The sequence below is a fragment of the Anopheles gambiae genome, chromosome 3 (assembly GCF_943734735.2).
Source record: "Anopheles gambiae chromosome 3, idAnoGambNW_F1_1, whole genome shotgun sequence".
NCBI lineage: Eukaryota > Metazoa > Arthropoda > Insecta > Diptera > Culicidae > Anopheles > Anopheles gambiae.
The window spans coordinates 72,940,224-72,958,940 of NC_064602.1; the positions used below are offsets into that span (position 1 = coordinate 72,940,224).

Consider the following 18,717-nt stretch of genomic DNA (forward strand, 5'->3'; position numbering starts at 1 on the left):
ATCAAGGTTGCTGAAAGTAGTAAAAAAATAACCTTTTAGGTTGATGCAAAGACTTTACAACAGTTTAATTAAGATCGTTTTGCGTGTTGCGATTTACTGGTCATTAGGGTTTTTTTATTACTTCTGCTCACCTATTTGATCAAGTCTTAACATAAATATGGAATCTGACAATCTCTTAAATCAACAAATGATTTACTACAAAATAATATAAACTCCCTAATTATTAGATAAGGCATGTTATTAGGAAGAAACGTATTTTTTTACCAATTATTCTTTTTATTATTGATTGCATCAAGAACTTCCAAGAGAATGTATATCTCCCACATTTTTCAAGTAAACTTAGCAAACCTCTCCAGTCATAATCATTGCTCGAAAAGGACTTCATACATTGTAATGGTTTGCGTTTTTACCTCTTACAGTGCAATCCAACCCCAAACAGCAATACAACTTGGAGCCCTACGGAGCTCAAACAATGATCGCTGAGTGATTTTTATCCCATCCCTGTCTGGGTGGGCTCGCTGCATTCGTAACGGCAAATACTCACGCTTGCAGTTTGTGCACGCAGCAATCATACACACAAACACACTGACAAAAGGCTTCTTCTCTGCTTTGTTTTTAATTAATTTAATTGAATTACCCTTCTTAAGCTTCAGTCAGCATTCAACGAACGTCCGGGACGGGAGTAATTCTGTCATTCTTCTCCCGTTTCCCCGTGTTTACCTGTGTATGACTTTTCCTGCGTGTCTTTTCTGTAAGAAAGTCCTTCAACAATCCTAACAGCAGCGAATGGAGCAAACGGAATGTCTGAAACGAATGAAAGGCAATGGTTAAATATAGTTTACCGAAGCAGTAGCGCACAAAACCCTCGTGCATGTGGCCAGCAGATGGAAGTTTTCACCACCCCCCCACCGGTACGGTACTTTTCTACTCGACTGCATCCAACTAGTAGGTTTTCCGCGTGCTAGAAAAATAGAAGTTGCTCAAGACATTTGCTCACTCTCCGCTCATGGCTCTCCACCAAGCGAATGGCTTTTCAATAATACAAAGTGCTGGCTGGAAAACGGAGACCACATGCAGTCCCATCATCATCAACATCATCATCCTGCCTGTAGCAGGATCCGTCCGATGTTCGTGTGGTAGTAGTATCCTGCCGCCTCACAACCTTCTCTACGGTGGGCTATGTTTTACAATTTAATTGCACTGATTGCTTACACCGACCGGGGAGAGCGAGCGATGGTTGCCTGCCGACTCCGAAAGCAAGAAACCTTACAGAAGTTCGGGGGCAGCCCCCGAACAAAACTGCATCCCTCGTAATTGACCGCTTCTCGATTGCTCCAACAGAACAGCGAAGTGGAAACAAAACAGTGGAACCCAATGGAAGAAGCAGCTCAACCCGTGAGTAATGATATGTTTACCTTTCCATCATGCGGATTTTGATCCACGCAGCAATTTTCATTATTAAGGCGCTTCTCGCTCTCGGATCATCTCGAACGCGACTGTTTTTGTGGGGAGAGAGAGAGCGAGTGAACGAATTGCGATTTTTGAGCTCCGTGGTTAGTCTCTGAAGGGAATTCCCAAAGTAAAACACGAAATGAGTACAGCCAGGAAAACAGCTGAGTGATGCAAAGTGAAATAATCAGTGCCGAGGCATTAAGTGGATTCGATCACTTGCTGCTCATTGCTTCAGTGCCACCCTCATAGCTTCCCTAACCGTCTAGCCAAACAGTGAATCCAACATTTGCATTTGCGAAAGATAAGACAAACAGTCTCCCGCGGGAGGGGAAAAGGCGGGACGGGCGGGAAAGATGCAATTTAATTAAGAAACCGCTTTTTTCACCATAATTACAATCCATTTCAGCGTCCCGCTAATCCAATCACGGGCCGAAGGGATGGACGTTTATTAACGAGGGTCGTTGTGAAGGTTTCACCAAATCTCGGTGTGGCCAACTCCGGTGGGATTTTGTGTTTTCTTTCCGGTGGCAGTTTTTTTTTCGGATGACGGTAAACATCGGATGACAGTGTTTAAAGAGTTTGGCACTGATGTTGAAGTGATTAATTACTTGGAGGAAGTGATTTAAAAGAAAAGGTACAGAAAATCAAATACCATTTTGAAGGAAAATTTGAAGATAATATACAAATTTGGAGCAATTCTTCGATGAAGAAATTCCATCAAACGCGAAAAGCTTCGTGCCAGAAACATCAAAACTTTGAATTTGTGAAACGTTCGATGAAGAAATTCCATCAAACGCGAAAAGCTTCGTGCCAGAAACATCAAAACTTTGAATTTGTGAAACGTTCAAAACCACTCGAAGGACGGCAGATTTTCTGCAAAATAATCACTATGCAGTCTATTTTCCCGATTTGTCGCTTCAGGCTGGACAAAGTGCCGGTGTCCCGTTTGAATTTGACCGTAAAAGTCATTTTTTCAGTAGGAAAGCCTCGCTCGTTTGCATCACCGGCGGGCGTAGTGCCTGCTGTCCGTAACATAAACATGTTGCATTATGCGAAGGTATCCTCATCGGACGGACAGTAATTTTCCGCACAGTACGCTCTTGGTGCATCAGGTTTTGCTGATGCTCCGCACAGACGGGTTGATCTAATTGTCGGACATCCGGCGATGGATGGTGTGTCGTTGTTTTGAACTGCGTACTGCGAAGCGTCACTGGAGTTTCGTTGAACGGCTTCATGGCAAAACCATGCCTTCAAACGCTGTCCAAAGCTGTTTCCGGAGGTACGATGCGTCCCGAAATTACCAATCAATTCGCGGTCGATATTTGATGATCGACTTCAGGCATTCAGAATGTACTCATTACCGAGTTTTAGAAGACTTCGTCAATGCACTTCATTAATGTATTGCTGTAGGGGATGACATGATGATTGGGTATGGTTTTTGTATTATGAAAAGAGACGTTTGCAAAGCCTGAAAACTGCACAGATATCAAACTTTTGTACCTTAATAAACACTTCTAAAATGATAGATTTAATATCATACTACCATGAAGACACTTATTTGTAATTGTTTGTAATTTATTCCTGGACCACAACTGCAAAGCATCTCCAGCTATTCTTCCGGTCATCTCATGTCTGCAAGAACGTCAATCCGATGAATCTCTATGGTGACGATGCTTACCCAGCGACTCGTTTCGATATGCTTTCGGAATTCAAGCATAACTGCTCACCTGACCGTATCGGTCATCTTCTTCTTCTCGGAAAGAACAAGCCTGCAAGTCGACAGTCTAAACCACAACCTTCCAAACCCCAGAATGCCTTTGAACGCAGTTTGCTGCTGAACAATTGCGATAAAAACCCACACAACCTTGCAGCAGGTTAAAACGTTTTTGACGAACGAACCGAAAGAACCTTACCGATTTGAAATCTTAATGGGACACCTTCCTGTCTACATGTTCCGGACATTGAACTTGTCCCTTTGTAGCTGTACACATTATGCGACCACCCAGAATGCGCAATCTTTTCCATCACACACCCCCTACTAGCCGTAAAAACGGGGGGCCTAGTAAGGTTCGTTCTTCGGCAGTACGTAATTAATTAATGGCTCGCTTCAAAGCAACAAATGAATGGACAAAGAAAATTGCGCTTTTCCTGGTTGGTCAAACTATCAACATACCCTCACACAGGGACAGTAAGAAACCCGTAATCGTAAACTCGTATAAAAGTCCCTGTCGGAGAACATAAAGGGACACACCATTCCAACCAGGGGCCACATACGTCCATACGTAGGACGGCAGACGAAAAAAGGGCTCCCAGCAAATTTTGTTGCAGTGCTGTGGCTCGAGCCAGTGTACAAATATTTACCACAACTTGAACAATAAAGTCTCGAAAACCCACTCTAGCACGTGAGTGAACCTTACCGGTCACCGGACTGTCCACGCGTCCAGTCTCTGCGATGAAAATCACACCCGTGGGGTTAAACCCTCGGGAGTCTCGGCCGTTCTTGGGCTCAGGCCGGGTGAATTTGCAAGACACTGCACAAATAATCGTAATCGGACACCACTTGACCGCGTGTGTGGTGCCCCGATGGCCCCGGTGACTTCGAAAGGTAAGGTCATTTGCAGGATCAGAGATACTACCAAACGAAGAAAAAATGGGCCTTGCGAGTCGAACTGAGCCAAAGAGCCAAAAAGTAAACTTCCCAAGCAAAGTCCAAAAAGAAAAAGTCAAACAGAAGATGGCCAGGGTTAAGAATTCAGATTGCCTGGGGATTTCGCCTTTTGCGTCATTTATTGATTCTTCGACCCCGTCGGTTTTACTGTTCTCCAGCCCAGGGTTGTCGTACAATTACGACAAGAAAATATGTCTATTATTCGTCGATTCATTTGCCCAGCCGGTGTACCGGTGTCCAAAAAGTTGCCCCACGAAAAGTGCACGCGATCGATACGACACATTACACGCCCTTGGGCTGCGAAGAAGTATTAGTGAATCACGGTCACAGAAACCTCCCCGTCCCTGTCGACCGATATCCGACAGGGTGACATTAATTAATTATTTCCCAGCCGAGCTTGTCGCAGGCTAAGCCCGAACATGATGGGATTTGCCTTTGTGCTAACACACGTGTCCGCTCGTCGCTCCTTTGTCATGTGGTTGTGTAAACGTGTAAATAGACCGTGAAAAGGCAAGATAAGACTGGTCGTAAAGGAGGCTACAAGACATTGGTTTGGCTATCGATATTACTTGCATGCCGTTTAACGTCTTGAAGAAAATTGTGTATTTTTCTGCAAGGACAGCTGCGTTTTAGAGCTATTTTAGGTCACAAAAATACATATAAATCCTGCAAGTCTTTTATCACATTCAAAAACTATCAGTCAACGATTTCCAAATTTCCCAAAACAGAATCACGTCGTCCATAATTCAAAGCATTGTATTCCCCCGTGGAGCGACCTTCGTAATCTAAATCAAACACAGCTCACCGTTGTAAATCTCTGTAATACACTGCACTGGTGCACGATTGCCTGTTTGCACAGTGATAAATTAATCAGCAGAGAGTTCCAGTGAAATCAAACATCCATCTGGCCGTGCCCGATTTCGCTCGAAATCCCAATCGTCCCAGTGACGCATTGTGTTCCAAATAATGAACATTTTCAATAAGGCCATTGCTTTTCGGTGCACTGCATTGCGCGTTGCTAAATCCGAAAGTAGTTCAATATAATTCTAGTACACCGGTCAGGCGACGACGACCACACACAACCAATCATGTCAATATAAAATCGAACGAATATTTAGTAAGTGGCCCTCCTGGTTGAATTCATCCGGTTTTCCACGACTGCCAAAGTAAAAGCGAACGATTTTCTGCATAAAAGATTCCACTGTCAATAGTGTAACCAACGCACACATGCACTGGATGGATCAATACTGACGACCGAGAGAAAGTGAACCGACAAATCCCATACTGACCTATTCGTTTGCCACAGTTCACCGCAGCCACAGCGCCGGAGCAGTTCTATCACAAATTCAATCATTTAACCTGCGCTTACGGTGCAAGCAACATTCACCCCGGCCGAAAACATCAAAGATCGATCGATTATGGATCGAACAGTGGCACGGGTTCTGGCTTTGTGAATCGGTTGTGTGGCGTTGGTACTGTTACGTCAGGGTAAGGTTGACGTAGGTCCGGTACAAGTGACGAACAGCGAAAAGGGAAAGGATTTTGAGCGCGATTTTCGATCGAGTTGAAATGATTTGCTCAAAGGGGGTTGAGCTTTTTGGCTTTATCATGATTTTCTCATGCATACGTTAAAGGGGGGTTCTCATATGTGCAATAAGGGAGTATGAAAAGTTAAGGCAAGGGAAAAAAATTTAAAATTTCGAATAACAATTGCAAATCGCAAAAAATAATACTCAACGAAGACAGATGTTGAACAAAACTTGATTGAAAAAGAAAAAACAAAAAAAAAAACAAGAAACAAGCAAAAACAAAAGTGCATCTAGAACAGCAAAGTACACAAAAAAACAAAATATACAAAAACCAAAATCCGATTTAAAAAAGACAATAACTAGAAATTAGGCATCAAAAACATCAAACAATTTTATAATTCAACAACATCAAAACAAAATGAGTAAAAATATGTACTTAAATATAACTTAAAAAAATCAAAACAATCAATTAAAACGTGAAAGATCAGTACACAAAAACTATAAAAAAAGATAAGAAAATAAATATCTATAACAGAAAGTCAAACAACACTAAAAAGTAGACAAAATAAAAATATACAAAATCAGCTTCATAAGAGTTTGGAGAACAAATATTTAACAATCAAATCTAAAGCACTTAAAAAGAGTAAAAATAAGTAAACAAGTATCAGCCATTGGGTTTCTTTTGTATTTTCCTATACTTTTGCACCAAGCTCAAACCCATCGATCTACACTAATAGCATTAAACAAATCGATACCGATCACGTATAAAATACCAACCCCCAAAAGCGCCATTCATATCCCACCACCAACAAATGTCAGCTATGAGTGAACGGCATGCATCGGGTCGAAATAATCTTCCCGGTCAAATCTCGTGCAACTCCGCCCCTCCGATTCTCTATCAACACCCTACGACATGCACTACAACGAGCCACAACAGGCATGTATAAATATTCCAACCCAACGTCACCAGAGACGATGTCGAAGCGTACGAGACAAAAAAAAACGACGTAAATTTAATCTCAACCATCCCAACCCACCTACTCTGCCGAAAATTAACGTTTCGAAAAGCATTCCGCAAACGCGGCAATCGCCCATCGCGGGCACCACCTCAGTGACACAGTTCAGCCCCGGTTCAGCTCTGCGCTCGTTATGGATTCGATTGAATAATTGAAAATTGTTCTTATGAAATGTGAAATCACAGCTCGGGGCGGTAGTCGACGGTTGACAAACACACGGACGGAACCAGCTGGAACTAATGTGTCCCGTTCTGGGTTGCTTTTGGAATTTATGTTGCACTCCCACGTGGCGCTGTAGATAGAGTGGCCAAACGGTGGTGAAGCATTGTTAGCCGTCAAGTCTCCCCGGTACTATAGCGCAGTAGGCCGACGGAAAATCACCTTCAATCGGGTAAATTGTTGTAACGTTTTGTTCCATTTGCAGCCAGCTGAACCCCATTCCACCACCGCCCTCACTTGTGTGGGTGGGCGAGTGAACGTTGTGGTTTATTAGAGACACCCAGGCTTTGAGAAATCGGGTTTTTGTTGCCTTCGTCTCTCAATTTTGAGCACTTATTTTATGATTCATGCTTCTTGACTTGTGGGGCCCTAAGGACCGACTTTGGAGCAACGTTTCCTTTTTTTCCATCGTACGGTGCTATACCGTGATGTGCCTCGGGAGTGAATCAACAGAGCCATCATCATCATCATATTCTTCTTCTACTCCTCCTATGTGATGTCGCAGCCACATACGCTTGCGAGATGTGTGCATCGGCGGTGGGTCCTCTGCACAGCAAAAAGTCACTCATAATGCCAATAATGGGTCATGTCGAAAGGGCTCTTCACGTCACGATTTCGACTGGCAGCTCCCACACGGGAAAGAGAGAGAGAGAGAGAGAGAGAGAGGAAAGCAAAAAGCGGGTCATCTAACCTCTGCTAATGCTCTGTGTGTACTGGCGTAATCGTTGTTTGTGAATTAATTGCTAACAATTATGATTCGAGCTGATTCGATCCGATGGGTTTTTCGCTAGTACCCGTGTCTCCCAAGAAGGAGGATGATTGTAGAGGCTTTATGTAAAAGTTGTCGTGAATGGTTGCTCCGCTCACTGTTCAGGTGAAGGCAGCTGACATGAAAAAGAAGATGATGATGCAGCAGGAGTGAGTAGCCTTGAGTAGTTTGCTGCCTCTCCCTTTCCATCCTTTACACTGTGTGCGCAATGCATTGATGTGAATTTCTTGCACGGACATGTCAATACATTAATTATGCCGCGGAAGGGTGTGCGCTAACATAATACGCGAAAGAAAAGAAGAAAAAAACCAACAACCAACGGACACTGCAGAAAGCTTCGCAATTTATCGCGATCCTTTGCTGTGTTCTGGCTACAACAAAGTCGGTGCTGCCGATGCAGCAAATACTGGGACACTGGGTTCCCTTTTTTTCTTCTCTTGTTACCTTTTTATTGTGTTTGCAGTTGGCTCCGGTACGGCACCGACATTCCTCGGTTGCTGAGTTAGTGCTCTGTCGGTTCATGCCGTTTTTGTTAAAGTGTTGACCTTAATCGAGTGAGCCTTCCATTAATCGAACGAATTGACAGCTGTGAAAATGAAATGATTATTAGAGGTAATAAGCAATTGCATGATTAGACAGTCAAGTCAAATGTTTAACTTTCAAATGATTTGTTTTTCTTTGTATTTTAATTTAGTTTCAGTTGCATTCATCTTTGTTGAGGTGATTTTTACATGTTTTGTATGGAATTATTATACATGACGTCGAATGAATTATGGTTTACTGGACAAGGATTTAGCTGAGCGGCACATTTTTGCGAACTTGAAGAGTTTTGAACATTGTTGAAAGCAGCATTTGAAAAATTGGTCCTTCGAACCAGATTTCTTTCGTAATGTTTTGATTTGCCTCAAAACCTGAAACATTTCGGAATATAAATCTACTGTTTATTTTTTTAAACTTTGATAACGATGTTCCTAATGATCCTAAGAACCTTGTTATTATATACACTCACGATGTTGTTTTGCTCAGATCCCCCAAGCCACCACAAAAAAGCTCAAAACCGACGTTACACCTGCCATTGTGATCCTTTGGTTGTTTGTTTATATCGTGTAACGTTCAGCGAAAAAGCACACATTCAACACCTGAGCGTCTCTAATGAACTTCTCACTAATGGTTGCAAATGTTCATCTTCTTTGCAATTTGCAAACGAACAAAAACAAAAAACCGCTCACAACCTTTCAACCTTTTTGAGCAATCAGCAAACGCATGTGCATTATTAAGCGCACCATTAGTGTTCCGGGTAAAATAATAAACACATCCTACATCCACAACAAAACGCCGCAACAGCGCTACAAATCGAAGCAAAATGCAATCGGCCATATCGTTGCATGCGGCCATTCCCTCAGGCACAACCTGCACAAGCACGTAAACGTGGTGCATCGTCTCGACAATGGCAAGTAAGAAGGCAAATGGATCAGTGCCACTCACGCGCTGCCCGCGCGCACACACACACACACTCGATCATTCAGCACGCTTCGTCGCAACCGAGCAGCGGAAATCGAGGGAAAGAAAACATCTGAAGTGAGATAAGTGTTGCAACACTGATAACAGTGGGACAGCGAACAAGGAAACGAAGAAAATATTATTTGCCATTCAATGGGAAGGGATGGTTATCGGGAATGATAAGACGAAACGAGGGTTTGAGGAGTAGTACGCATCGTTTCACGTTCCTGATCTCGGGTGCCTTCAGGGCCAGCGGGAGATATCAAGCGCCCCGCAGGAGATCATCCTGGCGCCCAAAGGAAACTTCAAACTGTTTCATCTTTCCAGCAGACGTCTGTGGAGGACCCGCTGCATTGTGAGGAGTCAGAGAATCACTTTCCTTGCTGCGTTTTATCTTAAAGATGAGGAAAGAGAGCAAAAAAGGATGGAATGTGATGGAATTATAATTGAAAAAAAAAACGGTTCGCTTGCAAATCCAAGGCTTCAAGAAGTACGGATGCATGTTCTCGGCTCACGGCATAATTCCCTGTGCGAGTCAATCTCACGCAAGGCCGGGTGCACTTATACAATATCCCCGCCTTTTTTATGGTTCAGGAAGAAACTCAAAGTCTTGATATTGATTTGCTGTAGTGTAAGTGATCCTTGAAAAATGAAAAGAAAAGAAATCGGTGAAGGATATATTGATTTATGAAGTGGAACTAAGAGTTATCAGCGCCTGAAATTATGCAATTATTGAAACGCAACTGAAGGTCCTCTTGTTCCTGAATACAAAAGACTTTAGCCCTTCGAACTGGAATGTTTATTTTATCTAAATTAATAGAAGAGAAGAGCGAAAAATGGGTTAAATTTTAAAAAGAAAAAATTGCTTCAGGTTCCTCCCAGAACTGCGCACCACTTCTTAGGCACCCTCCAACCGAAGCATTCCTTACAGCAAATTACATTTCTATTACGTATACGCTTCCATGCCACCTTGGCAGTCGTGTCATGGGCTTTTGAGGTGTTCACATCCACCCGGTTTTTGCCCCTCAGCTACAGTCATCACTTGCCACTGTTTACTTTTCGCTTACGCTGTTCTTTTTCCTTCCATAGCTTCAGTTTCTCCAACTTTTTTGTTTCATTTTCATGTTGCTGCTGCTGCTGCTGCTGCAGTATCGCACTTTGTTAAAGCGCCATTATTTTGCATCTTGTAATTCGGTTTCACGATGTTTAAGTTTCCTGCTGCTTTTTTTCTCCACTTGCTCAGTTCAAGCAGCAGCACAACGCTGTTATGTGTTGTTCTTTTCATTTATTTTTCTTGTTCCTGTATTTCCTGCCTTTGCATTGTGCCCCAAGTTCCCCAGTGCGGAGCACGCGAGTACGCGAAAATAAAATAAAAAAAGGGAAACTGTTCCTGCTGGTACTTTGATGTTGAACTTTATTTGTTCGTGCTAACTTTTACGGTAAACTTTAATAAACGCACGCAGCGTTACCGATGCTTAATGCCACTCTCATGATGCCCACCATTATGCTTATGGCCCCTTTGGTGCTGCCGCTTTCCCGCTCGTGCTGATTGAAGTCTAGTGGGAAATGTTCTTCTTCGTGTCTTTGTAAGTTGGATATGGGTGAATAGGAATGAGAGAAGGAGACGACAGAGAACAACAAAAAAACCAAAGGTAGTGACGCTTATTGTGGGGCTGGATGTGATAGAAAGAATTCCCACTTTTGGAGAAGTTTTCTAAAGTACCGCCGACGCTCCCCATAAGATGATGTCGGTGGCTAGAGAAGAAAGTCATCACACACATTCCAAGTGTTGCGGACCCCAGCAGCGCCGTGCAATACTTGCCTGTAGCTCAGGCCTTCTTCCCTTCCCATGCTCGGAAGTTGGCAGATAATAATTTCTAATGTAATTATCCTCCACCGTAGTAGCAACACAGCTCACCAAGGTCCTCCAAGCTGCACCCAGGTACCCAGTTCCATTTCCAAGGGGCATCGCGCAAACATCTCGCTCCCGAATGCAAGAACTTGTATCCGAACAGAACACAGTCACGGTGAGGGGTAAGAGAAACGGGTACAAAAAACTTCTCCTCATTACGACAACGACTAAGTACCCGGGAGGAAATGGAGCAACTGCTACCAACTGGCGCAAAGCGCGCCCCCGTCCCTAAATGGCACAACAGGCGAGCGGGACTTCCTGCCAAGACATTTCTTCTTATGCGCTCGAAGCCAAGGTAGCCAGTGCCGGGGCAGGGGTGAAGCAAAACTTTAAACACTTCAACAAAGAACATTCCGATGGAATGTTCAACTCCCGCGCGCCCATAGATCACCGCGGCGAGCGTGGACGGAAATTTCGCACAAGAGTCTAATGACGCTTTGAGACCCGAAAAACCGCAGGGATTTTGCAAGACTTGATCTCCGTCGTTTGGAGGTTGGGTTTTTTGTTGTTGTTGTTGTTGTTGCTGTTTTGGTCGGTCACACTACTAAGCGAGCGAGGTCGGGTAGGTGAACTTGGGAAGTCATTCACTCCCTTGGGTCGAACCGGCTTCTAATTGAAATGCTGTGTTTCTTTCTCGAGGAAGGAAGTCTCTACAGAGACCTCATCCGCATCGAAAGGAAGGAAGTAGTTTTGCAAGCAAGTGGATGTGACAATTAGGTGCGTTTGATTAAATGAGTTCTCTTTTTCTTCCATTTTTTGCAGGTAAGATACAATCAGCAACTCAATATGTTTGTCAAAAATGAATGCAAATATGACGAGACGAGATAGGGGAACCTTGTATCACGGTAAGAAGAATATCTTGTTCTACAATTTTAAACATTTTTTGGTATATCAACAACACTTTAAGCGCCCACTGTGACTTCTATCGCGACTCTTTAACTGTCCCCAACACTACAATCAGTTGGACCCGCCGATATTCAACTTTAATCAGCTAAGTACCTGCCGGCACCGATCCTGCGCTCGGAATATCTCTGCTTCATTCCAAATATTCATCACATAACCTTTTTCTCCCACTCTCCGAGGACCTCTTGTCTACTATTCTGCCAGCCCAGTAGCTGTATGCATTGTTAATGATAAAAGGCTCCCGTCCTCCGAAAAGCGTCCCAAAGGGGTGGAAGAAACCAAAATAAAACCAAGCCAACCGTGCGTTCTCGTATTTCTTCGCACACTTGAACCTTTCCCGCTTTCGAATTGCACATACACACACACACAGAGCACTTGAACTTCTGACCCAAGTTGCCCATTGCATTTAATGTTTGTCGCAAAAAACAGAGACCCCGAGTGTCGTACTCCTTTACTACACTCCTGAATTACTGAACCAAAAAAAGAAAAAAAAAAAAGAAAACGAAAGCCTTTTGGCGGAAGAAAACATCCCGAGGGCATTCTGCGTTGAGGGATGAAAAACAAGAACCACACAGTACCAGATCGCACCTCAATCCCTTTCGAATGGGGCAACAAACAACAACAAAAAAAGCCTCCATCCCTATCGCAGCAAAAACCGCGCACAGTCGAACCACGGCTCATGTGTGTTTCATGCCGTTTCGTGTTTCGTCGAGATTAAAATGTAAATAAAATAATGAGCCCGCGAGGCTCCAAAGTTCGCGTGATCTCTCGCACCGCCATTGGTGGCGTAGTTTGCTGGTGGGTCAGTGGGTGTTGCGGGTGGGGTACTTCCGGCTACACGTTTGCAGGACTGGAGATGACTGTTTTAATCTCGGCTTCCGTGCGCCAGTTACAGTGTGCTGACGGTTATGAAGTTTGAAAGAGGAGAGGTCATGAGGAGTGATATGAGCCGAGCTAATCCCGCCAATTGGAGTTTGCAGGCGTTGCCTTTATTTCGAGCCTCGGCCATTGCTTGACAACTTTAATTTCAGACACATTTTGGGAGTGCGTTGAGTGGAAGTTTTTTAAGTTCTTCGTTCAGGTTACATTTTAAATACATACATAGCTACACCATTGCTTGCTCCCAATTACAGAAACCCTCACTCCAGTCACAATAGTCACTCAGCTCACATGCCAATCCCGCGAACGGCTCGCTTATGGTGCAGTTGTCAGGTACAGCCCAAACCCAATCTCACCCAAACCCTGGAAGTCACGGCAAGTGGACTTAGCAGTCCACGGGATTGACCGACCGACCGACCGTCCTGTGTTTGCGCCACTGTGGCACTGGGAGTGTGCTGGAGCTCAACCACTTGACAAGTATGCCGGATCCTTACCGTTCCTGTTCGCGATCGCACCGGTCAGATCTGGGTCGGCCGCCGAGGGTAAGGCCGCGTCAAAACCGCACCGTTCAGCACCGGGCACAAAACCGCAAAGCACCACGACTGCTCCACGGTTGCTTGATTATAGACACAGAAAAAGCGAGAGAGAGAGAGAGAGCGACGAGGTACGCCTCACGACCAAAACTCAATGTCAGGTTCGCACTATGTCCACCGGTTTGCCACCGAGTGAATGAGAGAGAAGGAGAGCTGATTTCAGATACACACTGTCGAGAAATTGCAAATATTAATGATATTCAAATGAGATTCGGGTGCTCAAACTTCAGGACCTGGTCCTGGTGGTGACTGTTTCGCTTCACGCTGGCCATGCGGATCTTAACAAAAACGACCGACCACTACTGCGCCCGGCGTAGTCCCTTGTTGCAGGCGAAACACACGAAAAGTGGTGCATTTAGTACTGCACTGAACTAAATAATGGCACTGTCCCTGCTGCTGTTGCTGCTTCTGTTGCTTTTGTTTTTGGTAGCAAGTTGTTTCGTTCAACTTTCCAGACGGTGTGCCGAAGTGAAACCCTCGTCGGTGTGGCTTTCTCACCCCGAAACCCCACAGAAACGCTCAGGGAAAGCGTTCAGTGTCGCGAGATTTGAAGCTGATGATAAGAATTAGAATGTCATTGTCGTTTGATCGGGTTGATCGCGAGGAGGCTGCTGGTGGTGGAGAAAACTTTTATCTCTCGCACATATCGCGCGATGGCTGGGCGAAAAACAATAGTGTCCGGCAGCAGCAACCTCGTTCGAGGCGTACTTCACAATCTTGATTGCTGCCGGTTGGTGGTCCCGGTGGGAGTTTCGGGTTTTGTCTCGCGGAACATGGGCAGGCTGAGGAAGATCTGGGCTGGGAAGGTGATTTGGCAGGAATATTTCGCTACAGTAACAGCATCCTGCACCGCCCTCACAGTCAGATGTAGCCCGATAATCCTCCAGATGCCGTTGGAAGAGCTTCACTGTTTACACATCCTCCGCGCGAGATCGCTTGGGTCGATCGGGCGAAGAGGAAAGTTATGAATATTAATGATGTGTCGTCACTTGACCGGAGCCATCGGCTGGGCTGGTGGCTAGTGGGCGCCCTCCCCGAAAACAACGCTAGCGATAAAATCTATTAACAAGCGAAACAAAATCTGTGTCCGTTTTTCTGGTCAATTAAAATGTGATTCTCGTTCCCGGTTCGTTTCCCGGGGCCGATCGCGCACGATCGCATTTTTAGATCGTTTAATGAGCTTGCCTGTTCTTGCCCCTTGTTGCTGGTTTTCTTCAGCTGGCAAATGTTGGCAAGACGAGACTATTAGAACGATATCCCGCGTCGATCTTTCAGTGTGTGATTTGAAAGGCACAGTGTGAGTGTAAAGTGCGGTGGAGCGATGCTCAGGATGATCGATTAGCTGTGAATTTTTGATGAAGTAATTACCCCGGTGGCTCATTAGGCCCGGTTTGGCTGACCATGTTGTGATCGATCGATCGTTCACGATGCACGACGGTTCGACGATTCGTTAGTGATGCGATGTTTTACCAGTGTTAATCACTGTCGACGATCGGTTCAGATCGTGGCGGAAGTTGTAGTTCAAAGTACTGTTAGAAGAAAGCAGGAGTTTTGGAGAAATGTGCTGTTGGTTTGTTTCTAAAAATGATACTTCAGACAATTTAGTTTTATTTTGATATGAATCATTTGAACAAAGTAAAAATTATAGAAACATGTACAGAATGAAAGTAATTAAGTTTTTTAGGGTTAAATCCTAGCTAGTTTTGGTCCTTCGAACCGGATTGTCTCCATATGATTAATTTTATAGTAAAATTGGCGATAATATACCACACTTTACCCCAAAAATAGTAAAGAATCCAGTTTGAAGGACCACAAAATTGATGAAAATACATATTTTTTTTAAATGTATATTGTTCAAAAATTTGCATATTTAACGATTAAATATAGTCTCATATGCATCTCAAGCATCTTCCGGTGTGAAATTATTCCATCACAACCACCCCCAGGATGACTCGCCATTTGACCGATCGAGTCACCAAAAAATCCCACTTAGACTTGCCATTGACTCTCTCAAACCCTTCCCGGTTCGCTTCGGCTTTTCATGCAGCAACTATTTGCCGACTTTCCGAACGTCATAAATCTCGAGGTCCAACACGCATTTGCCATTTGTCTTCGTGCTCCCAGCGACACCCAGCGTGTGTAACGGTGATGGAGATGCTATCGCACAGGGCACGGCTCTGCGGTGCGGCGGCATGACGACGGAATGCCTCCCGGTGGGTGACTTACGCGAACACGTCCCATACGCAAAACACACACACACAAATCGAAGCTGCTAACGACTCCGAACGACGCAGAAGGAGAGCGAGCGCAGTGCGAGAAAGATTTGTCATTTTATTTTATTTTTATCCGCCAGTTTCTTTTTCAGGTCTCTCGGCATGCTCATCTGCTTTATTTCTTTTAAGGGACGTGTTTTAAATTCTACGAATTGAAAAGTTTCTTTTCTGCTGCTCTACTGCGCCCGTCCGCCTTCCCCCGTGTCTGCGCTGGTGGTGAATAAAGCCTTGCATCGGAAAGTTAGTCATCTTACTGCGGGCCGCTGTTAGTAACAATTGCATCCATCCAATTTCTTTACGGATGTTGTGATCTGTTTTTTTCCTTCTTTTTTCTTTTGCTTCAATACCCCCCACACAACTACTTTGTTCTGAGCTCGCTTCATTTTGTTGTGCTTGTCTGCGCGATGGAACACGGCACCATGTTCGACGCAGCTGGCAACACTGGTGTCGTTTTGTACATAATTTTTACATCAACTCACGTTCGCAAGGTACATTGCTTGATCGGAGATCGGGATTTTGTGTAGTTTGTTTTTTGGAGAGATGTTCAAGAATAATGTCCTTCTTTGGCGGACGAATCATGCCTCGTCCGAGGGAAAGTTCCTTTAATGTACAATTTGTTTGTCAGATTTTAACGACGAGATTTGTGGTTCCCCTTTTTTGGGGCAGCGGAAACAAACTCCAAGATCGATCCGGTCCAAGATTAGAGATCCATTTGTCGTACATTGTTCATTGTGACGATCGATCGATTACGCCCTATGCCGGGGACACAACAAAAATTGAGCACCCCTAGAGATCCATTTCTGCAAGATGCCAATTTAAGAAAGAGAAAAAAAACAGTCATATGCCAGACGCCGTCGCTTGCCGTACCCACCGGAAACCGTAAACAAATATCGCAAAACTTCTATCAGCGAATAAGCGGTTCAGCAGTCCGCACACTGCTCGCCGTTGTTTAATCTTTATTTCTGTTGCCTGTTTCTTTTGATGCACATATATGAGTTGTTTTTTCCCCCTCAAGCCCTCCCATAGTTTTCGTGGGGTATAAGATGCGGTTCGTTTGCATTTGCACATGGCACACAGGCTGGCGCATATGTTTTCCCTGGTGCGCCACACTGAGGGAAGCAAAAGGGGTGGAATAAAACCGCGAATTAAATGACATCCGGAGTTGGAACGTTAAAAGAAGCGAAAGAAAAAAAATCCCCATTGAACGCATGCCAGACCACACTGGGCGTGGAATTGAAATGGGTACTGGTACTGGTGTACTCGTACGTAGGCGGACAGTTGACGGATTAATCTGCGCCACGAGTAGGCTCATTTCCTGACGCGAATAAGTCAGGCCTCCGCGGAAAAGATTATTGTTCGGGCGCGCGCACACACCAGGCATAAGACAGAGCGAGTGACAGATTAAAACGCTTGACGAATGACGAACGTATATGAGTCAACAGCTGCAGATTGTGTCAATGTGAGTCTTGCCGGTCTTAGCTTGTTGTTAACGTTCAATTAAGCTGCGAGATTCAAATGGTTACAGTAATTGTGTCTGTTGAATGGAGTGGAAAGGAATTAATTTGGGAAACGGATTTAAATGGTCCTTACAGTTTAATTTACAGCCGATTCTTCATAATTTGAAGCTTCTTGCAAGACAATCTAAATTTGTTTTAAGTTGCTTAGACCCAAGCCTGCTCCTAGACATTTCTCAACACCTTTCTTTCTTTCAACCAAGGAATACTAATAATTCCCGAGCAGCAAACCGATCTTAATAAACAATCAAATAAAAATGGATATCCCCGAGAAAGTGCCACCGACCGTCAGATAAACTACTCGCACAAACAAACAAAACATTAGCTCGGAACGATGCCAGGCACGCCATACCGGGCGCACGACGGGCCGGGACAGGAAGGTTAGAAGTTAATCGAAATCCAGCACAAATCCTCGCCGCTACCTTACGGGCTAGAAAATCGTGCCACTCAAATCATGAACCACCGACACCGTGTGCACCCACACCTCCACCAAATCACGGACACCCACCAAGGGACTACATCTCCACCTCCCCTGCCTTATTTTCTCATTATCAATCAAGCGCGTTTTCTCCGCTCCGAGCGGTAGCGTTTACTTGCGACCTGGTCGATTATGTTAATATGCGCACCACGGTCCAACCAGCACCAGCACCTCACTCCTGCTCGGAAGGGCGGCGTGCTTGGTGGCCCATAATTGAGGTTTGCTTGGGCTGGCTCCCCCATAGGTACTAGCTAAATACTTCGATTAACGAAAGGGGACAGGAGAAACAAAGAGAGAGCGAAACACACTACGAACAGCGAGTGCTTTCTTCGCACTCGAAATGGGTGCATGATTAAAATAAAAAATAACGACCATTCGTAGGCGCGTGATTTAAGGGTGACAGTAAAGGAATGGAGCGAAAGAAATCGCTCCCCGAAGGGTGCAATGGAACATCACAGGGAAAGAATTAGTCACTCGTTTTGATTGTATCGTTTGGTGCGTTTTGTTTCGTAAGTGCTGAATGTGGCCGATTTTCATAAAATAGCAATTCCCAAACAATCACCTCTCGACTAAATAAAGAATAATTCATCTTCCATTGTGTTGTTCTAATTGTTCTTATACTTTCTATTATTCTAACCCTTTCATGGGCATTTCTGCATGACTGTCTGACTATGTGCTTTCCATTTTATTTACATAAAGCGCGTGCATTAGTCATCCAACACGTTGGAAACGAGATCCGAGAGTCATTATTATTCTGATCAACCTTAACGCAACGCGCGAGATCGTGCCGAATCGATTTACACAACCACCACAGACAGGGCAGCCAAACAAAATTAAACCCATCACCGGTTACGCACGTAAATGGAGAAACGAATCAATTAATCCGACCGTCCGTGCGCAAACCGTACGCCGATTGGACATGTCAAAACAACGCCCGGGATCGTTGGAAACAGCACACCGCTTCCCTGCTTCCGGCATGGCTTGTTGATCGATGTGTAAAAATATTAGAGTC

The 18,717-nt window shown here is 44.5% G+C and overlaps 1 protein-coding gene and 1 long non-coding RNA gene across 6 annotated transcripts in view; one reads left to right on the top strand and one right to left on the bottom strand.

Annotated features, from left to right (window-relative positions):
- The window catches only part of LOC1269465 (teneurin-m), a 515,515-nt gene that overhangs the window by 290,055 nt on the left and 206,743 nt on the right, over positions 1 to 18,717 (top strand). The gene's annotated exons all lie outside the window — the stretch shown is intronic.
- On the bottom strand, positions 15,752 to 17,364 carry LOC133393587 (uncharacterized). Its single transcript, XR_009766269.1, has 2 exons — positions 16,585 to 17,364; positions 15,752 to 16,513 (listed from the first exon to the last, which is right to left on the bottom strand). It is a non-coding gene; the product is annotated as an uncharacterized LOC133393587 (long non-coding RNA).